Genomic DNA, 9,957 nt, shown 5'->3' with positions numbered 1-9,957 from the left:
CAAGATTATAAAGGCATTGTTGAGGCACAGTTGCCACTCTTCAACAGGGCATTCTTTTTACCCATGTTTGCAGTGAGTCAAGATTTGCATATTGATGATACACCAGGCCGAGCAGATTAGTAGTTCCCGGGCAAGTGATTTTTCATGTCCATGTGCCCAGCGGATAACTTAATATTTTGAGAGGAAAACGTACACGGGAATTTGTCAGCTGCTGCAAAACCCCTTTACTGTACAGTACATGTTTATCCAGGCAGGTCTGTCAATGGGCTATTTGTCATCAGTTTACCAAGATTAATGACCTGAATCCGGTGCAGGGAAAATATCTCTACATTCAGCGGCCAACCTGCCTCTGGTTAGTAGGTGTCAAGTTGTCAACATTTCAAGGGAACCACCAAGCTGAGAGGCTGTAGATATGAGGTGACAGAAGTTATAATCTCACCTGACATGTGTTACTGTCACCAGACTATAGGGGAAGGGGAGTTGTAATGAGGGTAGGTAATCAAGGGGCTACCTCTGCCTCCACCTCCCTATACATCAGGCAGGTGTGAGGTGAAGTGACAGAAGTCATGACATTATATGACAAGGGTTACCACCACTGACACCATTTAGTATGTGATCTGTGAGTTCAAACACACAATAAATTTGAACATTTTAAGATGTTTATTTACCCTTTCTCCCAAAAATATATAAATTTCCTTCAAAAATTAGTCAAAGCAAGTAAAAAAATCCAGGCAGGTAAATGCTCCACATAATCTGCACAGCCTGCAATACGTCCCTTACAATAGTGACTTAGATATGATGCCTTTACTCTATGTAGCTCTCAAGGCTACCATATCATGGCATATTTCTTCTGCTCATTCTATTCTATTCATACTTTAGTTACAACATCCCCATTTTTTTTATTTACCGTACTAGATTGAATAACGATAATTTGGAATTATGATCGTTTGACAGTATTTTATGCAAAGATTAAGTTTATAATGTGTCTACAGGCATAAACATCAGTGTTATGACAACTTACACATGTATAGAAATTAGTTTGTCGAGAGGTACAGTCGCCCCCATGTGTGTTGTTACCCCTTACAATGCCTCCCCTGCTCATGTGGCAATATTGTATTATTCGTGTGGCTAAGGAACTGACTGATAGGGCTGTTTCCTAGTACTGTACTGTACAGGAAAGCCTTGAATTATGATGATTCATACTTAAAAACCCTGGTTAATTTGGGACATGATTTAATTTACATCATTATTTTATTCATATTTACGATGAAAATAATAATATAAAAAATATATTATTTACATTTTCCAAAAAATAATAACTAATACAGTGGTCCCTAGATTAAAGAACACAATTGGTTCCACAGAGTCGGTTGCTAACTGAAAATTATGTTAACTGAATCTATTATTGGGTAATTGGTTCCAACTCACAGAAAAAGTACGGTGGTCCCTCGGTTAACGAGCACAATTCGTTCCAGAAGGCTGCTCGTTAGTCGAAAAATTCGTTAACCGAAACCATCGTTTCAATGGGTTTTTGAGTAATTGGTTCCAGCTCACCGAAAATTACATAAAGTCAACAAAAAAGGTAGTAAAGTACACTTACTTTGAGGTGTGTATGTAGAAGGTTCCTGGATGATGATGCTGATGTGAATTTGAAGTGGCAGGTGGAGGAGAAGGGAGAAGAGAAGGAAGTGGAGGTGGAAAAACATTTTACTGCTTCTTGGAAGGTGAGTCACCTTCCATGAAAGTGTCAGGAACCTCTGGACTGACAGATTCTCCAGCAGGAACATCCTCTCTCCTTCTTGAAGTGGAAAGCTGAGGGCTAGCATCTGTTTCCCGCCACCTTTTAGTGAAGAAACTGTCAATTTTGGTTTGAGGGGCATCTCTCCTCCTCATCATACACAAGGCAAGTTCAGTTTTTTCCTCATCTGGGTGCCTTGAAGCCAGTTTCCTCAACTTCTCCCAGTAATGAACAACATATTTCAAATCTGAAGTTGACATATGGTCATCACTTTCCTTTTCCTTCTCACAACTGTCAGCCTCTAAGATCTCATCCAGTTGCTGCAAGCCTTCAGGAGTAAGTTCCTGCTCATGAGACATCACAAGCTCTTCTACATACATCATCCTCCTCCACTTCAAGGCCCAATGACTGACCAATGGACACAATCTCCTGGTCCAACTCTGTTTCTTCCTCAAATCCCTCAAAATCATGGACTACTGATGGCCACAGTGCTTTCCATGAAGAATTGAGGGATCTAGTGGAGACTTCTTGCCATGAGGACACAATCAATTTTTCAGCCTCGAGGATGTTAAATTGTGTCTTCCAGAACTGTGCCAGTGTTAGTTCAGGATCAGTGGAAGTTGCCTGATGATACCTCCTGAATATTTTCTTCATGTACAGCTTCTTAAAGTTGCTGATCACATTCTGGTCCATTGGCTGTATGATTGATGTAGTGTTGGGAGGCAAAAACAACACTTTGACAAAGTCAAATTGAGACTCCAAAGTGCTGGCAAGTTGAAGGTCATGACCAGGGGCATTATCCATAAGGAGAAGAGCCTTTAAAGGAAGCTTATTGGTGGTTAGGTAGCTCTTCACAGAAAGGCAAAACACCTCAACTGCCCATTCATTAAAGAGCTGTCTTGTCATCCATACCTTACGGTTGGACTTCCAATAAACTCCAAGCCGTCCTCTTACCACTTTCTGTTGCTTGAACACCCTGGGGTTCTCAGAGTGGTAGACAAGCATAGGCTTCAGTCGGAAATCCCCTGAAGCATTGGCACCAAGCAATAGAGTGAGACGGTCTTTCATGGGTTTATGCCCAGGTAAAGAGGCTTCATCTCTGGTGAAGAATGTCCTTTTGGGCATCTTTTTCCAGAACAGCCCAGTTTCGTCCACATTGAACACTTGCTGTGTAAGATAATTTTCTTCATCCATCAGTTCTTTAAATTCCACTAAAAAATTTGCTGCCCCTTCCTTATCAGCACTGGCAGCCTCACCATGCCTAACAACACTAAAAATATGACTTCTTTTCTTAAATTTTTCGAACCAGCCTTTGCTGGCCCTAAACTCTACAAAGTCTGTGCCTGAAGAACCAGGTTGATCTGTCTTTAAATGTTCGTAAATCTCCCTGGCTCTTTCACAAATAAATTCGGTCGAAACTGAATCACCTTTCATCTGTTTTTCCCGAATCCAAATGAGAAGTAACCTCTCTGTTTCTGCTATTAGGGATCTACCTTTAAAAACACTGGTAGATTTGTCTCTCACTTTCACTTCCTTGAATTTGTCTTTCTGTGAAAGAATTGTCGACACAGTTGATGTCGACATGCCATATTCTTTGCTAAGCACATTTGTTCTAATGCCTTCTTCATGTTTCTTAATAATTTCCAGTTTAACTTGGATTGAAATCGCCTTTCTAGATTTCTTTGGACCCATGCTGGATTCAATAACAATTTCACCACTAAAATTTTAAGTTTAATTGCTGTAATACAGAATATTTTCTTTAAATCAACACTGCACTATATATCATCAATATGTAAAATAAATTTCAAAATTACTAATAATTTCACTGTAAAAACGGAAAAAAATAGTTTATGTTGAAGAGAGTCTGAAGCAAGATGTTACCTCCACTGAAAAGACACAGACTGACGCCTGTTTGGTGTGTTGAGAGGCTGTTTGGCGAGCTAAAAACTAGTTTCCCTGTACTTCAATTATGTTAAATAATTGTTAAAATTACTAAAAATTATAATATACGACTTTTAAAATTATTGAATACAGTAGTACAAACTTCTTGATAATTACTAAAATAGTAAGGAATATAAGCCCTAGAACCAATTACTGTATTGGCGGACTAATACGACAGCTAGTGTGCAAGCGAAAACATGTTGAGGGGCGCTCGTAAGGAATTCATTAATCGAGGGATTGCTCGTTAACCGAAGTTAAGAATCTTATGGAAGGCAATTCGTTAACCGAAATTTCGTTAACCGAGGGATTATTGTATACATAAAAAGTACTGAATACCGGTAATAGAATTAACAAAACATTAAATATAAACTAATTATAGTACTGTACTGTACAGTATACTGTACAATAATAAATAAAAACAATAGAATACTTTATTTTAATTTAACTTACTTTGAGGTGTGTATGTCGTATTCCCGGCAACTTTGTTTACATATCAAACGGCTGATTGTAGAGGCAGTCGATGATGACATGCCTGGTGTTCGCTAGTCTGGTGTTCCTGAGCCTAGTGTTCATTGGTGCTTTAGTTAGTAAGAAAATAACTCGTTAAGTCAAATTTAGTCACTTTTATTGGCCTCCAGAACCTAACCCTATTTTCCCCAGTGATTATATGTACTGTAATTATATACAGGGGGGTGTATCGCTATTTAGTATATGGCGATATATCCCGACCCTACTACTGTACCGGGATATATTTATTACATGTGAATGATACCTGTAGACTTATATTACATGTCTGGAGTTTGTGAGGGCTGATAAACTTCCTTTTCTACAATTTGACCTTCTGGTGTTAAGACATAGGGTGATTTTGGGGAAAATTTTTCAGGGAAAAAAAAATAAAAAAATCTTATGGGGCTGGAAAAACAGTATGTAGGATTGTGTGTGCATGTAACTGAGTAAAAAAAAAAGTGAAGATAGTTAAGTTTATCTACTATCCAAAACTATGAGTTGAAAAATAATTAGAACATAACTTTCCCCAGCTCATCCTGCTAATTCTCACTGGTGCACAAATTTGTTTTTATTCCTTTTATGTTTTGACTATGATATACAGCTACACCTCGACTTATGACCTGCTTGACTTAAAAACCACCCGGACATACGACCGCCACAGTCGTACCAATTTTCTTTTTTCAAATTACGTATTTTTGAATCCAGACGTTAGTGATTGCGCTGTGTTTCCTCCAAAATTTTTGCTTGTAATTCCTTTTAAAGTGGCTGGCAAGCTGAAAAGTGAGAGTTTTGTGGTGATGAGAAGAAAAAGAGACACCCATTTTAGATTTTCTATGTACAATATTAACTTCACATTTTCGACTTACGACAGGGATTTGGGTCTCTAACCCCGTCGTAAGTCGAGGAGTGGTTGTATATATATTTTCTTTGCACATTCTGTATGTAAGATTGTGTGTATGTAACTGAATGAAAAAAATATGACAAAAGTTATGTTTATACAGTGGTCCCTCGGTTAACGAACGCCTTGGTGAACAAGATTTCGGTTAACGAATTACCTTCCATAAGAATCTTCATTTCGGTAAACAAACAAAAATTCGGTTAACGAAATTCTTAAGAAAACGTGTCAACATGTTTTGGCTTGCTCACCAGCTGGATGATTAGTCTGCCAATACAGTAATCGGTTCTGGGGCTTATATTCATTTCCAATGGAGTAAATATCAAGAAGGTTGTGTTATTCAATATTTTTCCAAGTTTTATATTAAAATTATTAGTCATTTTAACACTTATTTAACATAATTGCAGTACAGGGAACTAGTTTTTGGTGAACCCATCAGCCACTTCACTCACCCACCAAGGTGTCAGTTTGTGTCTCTGTTCCATGGAGGAAACATCTTGCTTGTGGCTCTCTTGAACACAGAGTATTTTTACATTTTTACAGTACAATCATTGGTCATTCTGAAATTTATTTAACATATTGACAATATATAGCACAGTGCAGTGTTGATTTAAAGAAAATAATCTTGAATTAGACCAAGTGAACTTAAAATTTTATTGGTGAAATGACGGCATCAAGCATGGGTCCCCTAGAATGTGATTTCTCCTCCATCCCCACTTCCTTCTCTTCTCCCCCACCCCCACTTCTAATTCCCATCATCACCATCAACCAGGAGCCTTCTACATGCACACCTCAAAGTAAGTTTACTTTACTGCATTTTTTTACTTTGTATGTACTTTTCGGTGAGCTGGAACCAATTACCCAATATTCCATTGAAACAATGGATTCGGTTAACGAATGACTCTCTGGAACGAATTATGTTCGTTAACCGAGGGACCACTGTATATCCAAAATTCGAGTTGAAAATTTATCATAACTCCTACCCCAGCCTGGAAGAGGGAGCACTCGGGGGATGTGGCCACCCCAGCTGACTCCCGGAACCACACGATTTGAATTTTTATCAGGACCCAAATCGGTATTAGCGGGGGAAACTTTGGTAACACGAAAAAGAGTTGGTAATTTAGGAAATTCATATAAGCGAATTTTTGTATCTCGAAGGATACCTGTATAGACATTTAGTAATAAACAATAATGAATCTTTTGTATTCTTATTAAGAGAAGTGACGAAATAATTCTGCATTCATTCATACTCTGGGCCTCCACCCACAGTTGAGTTCTTTATCACTAATACCTGTACCTACTGAATTATATTGTATAAGATGCATTAATAAACAGTAATTAAAGTGCAGTATAGGTATAGATCTTTTTTTCCATTAATTTTACTGTTTGGGGGGAATGGGTAAAAAGCCACATAAAATATGTGAAAAGGACACACTGGGGAACTCATCTCATTATTACTGCTTTATTATAAGTAATTATTGATTCACGATACGACGATTCGACATTCGCCGCAATATTGGAGGACACATTGCTGCCGTAATTCAAGGCTTTACTGTCCAGTACTTGTCTTCACCAGTATTTGTAAATTTTTATATATGTTGTCAACTTCCCACATGAGCAGGGGAGGCAGGATCAGGGGTAACAACACATCAGGAAGCAACTGTCCATAAATCCCCAAAAACCTGGGTTTTACACATTGGCATGGCACTGATATTTATGACCAAAGACACATAATAAAATTGTTCAGACATACAGCTATACAATAGGTCCTATAAACAGTATCATGCCAACTCTCAACCTTTTTGTATGACCTGTCCAGCTTACAAGATATACAAAGATGGACAGAATATAAACACCACCCACTTATTACTGTATCCAGTTTTTGGTAGTAGAGTAACACAAAATACAACCAAAAGAATGTTGTAAATGATGTTATCCAGAATTCACTCCAATTAAATCCTGTTAAGATATTGTATACATGACAGTGAGAATCTCCTAATGACAGGGCCCAATATAAACCAAGGTTTGGCACTAAGTGGGTAAAGGCAGTAAATTTAAAGAACAAAACACTGGTACTGTACTGTCTAGTGTGACTGTGATAATATGGATAATAGAAGATACTACTAAAAAGACTACTACTGTACCATATATGATATGAAAGAAATTGGTGGTGCAGGGGCAGTTGCAATAAATATTGATGCTCTTGATGTTGATGCTATTAAATGATGATGATGATGAGGAAAGTATGATGATTTATACTGAAAAGGAGGAAGAGATGACAATATAGGTGATATGGTACATGAATGGGCTGTATTGTTACGATTAAAAGTAAGTACAGTACAGTAAGTACAGTACAGGAGAGGAAGTGCTGTTTGCTGTTGATACAGGGATCGGTATATACAGTACAGTCTATAGTCTGTTTGAGGAGGGGGATTAACTAATGAGTTAATATAACTGTGAAGGAGAAGCATGATGGAGAAAATATTATGAGCAATTAAAAATGGGCGATCTTTAACAAAATTTAACCTTCGTCAGCGCATTAATAAAAAAATAATAAAATAAAAATTATACAGGATATATATATATATATATATATATATATATATATATATATATATATATATATATATATATATATATATATATATATATATATATATATTTCATTAGCCCAATAAAGCACGCGGACTTCTACATACAATCAACACCTCAACCCGCCAGTGTAAACACAAACATCTTGACCAAGTGGGCTTCTTGTAATCGCTAACACTTCGGAAATAATCGTTTTCCATCATCAGAGCCTAAAAACAAAAAAGTTTTGAAAAAGTTAAAAAAATACAGGTGATATACAATAAAAACATAATATTATATGAAAATTTACCTTCGATAAACTGGACAACCAGTGCTCGCCTTGTACAGAGCAGTAGAACGACAAGACCACAAGTTGAGAAAGCTACAGTGTGATCTGTTTCTGGATTCATGCTCCTCACAGAACTTGATCCCCAATTTCTTGAAATTTAAACTCAGTAACCGTAACCTGCAGCATTCTAAGTCCTACAGAAATTGCCAGAGACATCTACTTAGCAGTGAAATAAGGACAAAGAAACATAATATTAACCTTACCCGTGACAAGCACGATAAACTATCTCGGGAATTAAAGTCTCAAGTGTCTTATTTAGATTACAACCATTTGCAGAATTTAGTAAATACTACAAATTATAAACTGACTTCTAGAATTGAAATCGTCCAGTACCACAAACTTGGAAAACTAGGTTATGTTCACGACAGTAAACTCTCCCCTAATAAGGTGACTTTCAACTACTCAGATTTGTCCCTCTCCGAAGTAGAACAACAAGTTAAATTTAAAGGTCTGAAAAATGCTTTTAATCCCTGCAAATTAGACTTTTTTAACCATTTCCTTGGTTTTGAGAGTCTTTTTAATTAACTGTCTCTCATAGTTTATATGATCAGTATATATATATATATATATATATATATATATATATATATATATATATATATATATATATATATATATATATATATATATATATATATATATATATATATATATATATAAAAAAAAAAAAAGTCAACCTCACTTACGCGTCCACATTCGCGTTTCTCTATCGCTATGCACTTGCCGAACCCAGGATGCTCACATTCCGTGGTGCGTGTACGCCTTTACGGAGAGTGTCCGGTTGACGCTATTTTTAGATTCGCCCCACCCTCCGCCTCCGCTCAAACCACGTAAGGTTATGAGTATGTCTCTGTTATGCTATCAGTGACGCCATGACGATCGGACTGTGATTGGCCATGCATCCCTACCTCCGCTGCTAGCTGTAATTGGTTTAAAGTAATATGAGCGGTCCACCTGGGAGGGAGGAAAGACGACGCTTGACCTAGCCCGCTGCAGTTTCATCCCTCCAGGCCACACCCGTAATCGGGCATCCATTGTTCTGTAAATGGCTTCACGGACCACCGCCCCCAGAGATAAACCTTCCTTGCCTGGACCCAGCCACCTAAGCCCAAGAAGACACGACGCTCCTTAAGCTACAGGTGAAGTACAAGATCATCCAAGAGTTAGAGAAAGGAACAAGACAGGTTGATTGGCGCCAGCATGGTGTGAACGAATCTACGATCCGGAAGATAAAGAAGGATGAAAACACATGAACATCACAAAGTCTACAGGTGCTTCTATGATCAAGTATTTCCACAACCAGGTGCTTCAAGACGGAAAAATTACTTGTGACTCCACTTGGTGCGCCAGGCTAACAGAACATGGCGGTGGACACGCCGCTCTGTTAAGGATGCACGCACGTGAACTGTATGCTGCAGTGTCACGAAGATGGGAATTACAGAGCCCAAACCTTTAATGCTTCCTGGGTGGTTACAGAGGCTTAAGATGAACAAGATCACCAATATAAACATTGGTGGTGAAGAAGCTAGTTCTGACCGCTCTGCGGCTAGGGAATTTCCTCCGTTTTACGTGAGATTATGGAGGAAGGACAGTACACCACGACCAGGTGTTTAACATGGACGAATCTGGCCTTTTGGAAAAAGCTACCTTCCAAGACCTTCATTGTGAAGAATGCCAGCAAGATTTGGGGCCGAAGTTGCAGGAGAGATCACCGTCCTGTTTACCACCAATGCCTCCGGTACCTGTAAGCTCAAGTTATCGGTGATCCACACACCGCAGCTTCGCTTCACAGAGCATGGACATGACCAAGCTAAATGTCCACTGGCTGACCGACGAAGGCGTGGATGTTCTCTCTACACTGTCCCTCTCCTGGTTTGATGACTGTTTCGTTCCCGATGTGAAGAAATTTGGAGCAACAGAATGTGCCATTCAAGATGTTTGCGCCAAGGATGCCCA

The sequence above is a fragment of the Homarus americanus genome, unplaced genomic scaffold, assembly GCF_018991925.1.
Source record: "Homarus americanus isolate GMGI-L3 unplaced genomic scaffold, GMGI_Hamer_2.0 scaffold27433, whole genome shotgun sequence".
NCBI lineage: Eukaryota > Metazoa > Arthropoda > Malacostraca > Decapoda > Nephropidae > Homarus > Homarus americanus.
This window is presented reverse-complemented; position numbering follows the sequence as displayed.